The sequence below is a fragment of the Myotis davidii genome, unplaced genomic scaffold (assembly GCF_000327345.1).
Source record: "Myotis davidii unplaced genomic scaffold, ASM32734v1 scaffold749, whole genome shotgun sequence".
NCBI lineage: Eukaryota > Metazoa > Chordata > Mammalia > Chiroptera > Vespertilionidae > Myotis > Myotis davidii.
In genome coordinates, this window is record NW_006300030.1 from 1,080,990 (window position 1) to 1,081,837 (window position 848).

The 848-nt window shown below is 44.1% G+C and overlaps 1 protein-coding gene across 2 annotated transcripts in view; it reads left to right on the plus strand.

Moving 5' to 3' along the window:
• Window positions 1-848, plus strand: part of OPTN (optineurin) — a 60,066-nt gene that overhangs the window by 19,295 nt on the left and 39,923 nt on the right. The gene's annotated exons all lie outside the window — the stretch shown is intronic.

The following is an 848-nucleotide window of genomic DNA, read 5'->3' on the forward strand; positions in this document are numbered from 1 at the left end:
CACTTAGTGAAGGGCTTTTATTCCCTCCCTAACTTCAGGGGAAAATCTCTACCTGGGGAAACAACCTTTCTCGGAGAGGTGACTTTGGTTAAAACACATAGTGCCAAGAAGGTGAGCAAATATATTAAGAACAGTATGCCCTTGAAACAGCAAGGATGGACCGGCTCCCAGCAGAGTTGGGAACCAGAATTTACTCCTGGCTGTTTATTAGATGGGTGAATTTGAGTAGATTACTGAAAGAGTAGCTGCCATTAGCATCAGTTTAGTCATCTGGAATGTTTTGTTGTTGTAGTGATGGTCATGGTTTTGTTTGCTTGTCATTGAACTGTCTCTAGATTTAATCACATTTTGAAATCAAGAAAAATATTTGACATACCAATGCTCTAATTATTTGAATTTTTTCTTGACTCGAGAATGTGATGCTTTTGTCAAGGTGGAGAAAGGCCGATGGCCTGCACGTCACCACCAGCAGCATGTGTGTGTGTACTTTTTAAAAATATATATATTTTATTGATTTTTCACAGAGAGGAAGGGAGAGAGATAGAGAGTTAGAAACATCGATGAGAGAGAAGCATTGATCAGCTGCCTCCTGCACACTCCCTACTGGGTATGTGCCCACAACCAAGGTACATGCCCTTGACCGGAATTGAACCTGGGACCCTTGAGTCCGCAGGCTGACGCTCTATCCACTGAGCCAAACCAGTTAGGGCTGTGCTGTGTACTTTGACTGTGGTTCTCTTGAGATTAGTTTTCTAGGAAAGCTGGGCACTGGAAACCAGGACTACCCCTGCTCCGCTGTTTGTGTGGGTCCTGTGGTCTGCTGCTGTGAGCATGTGCAGTGTAAGGCA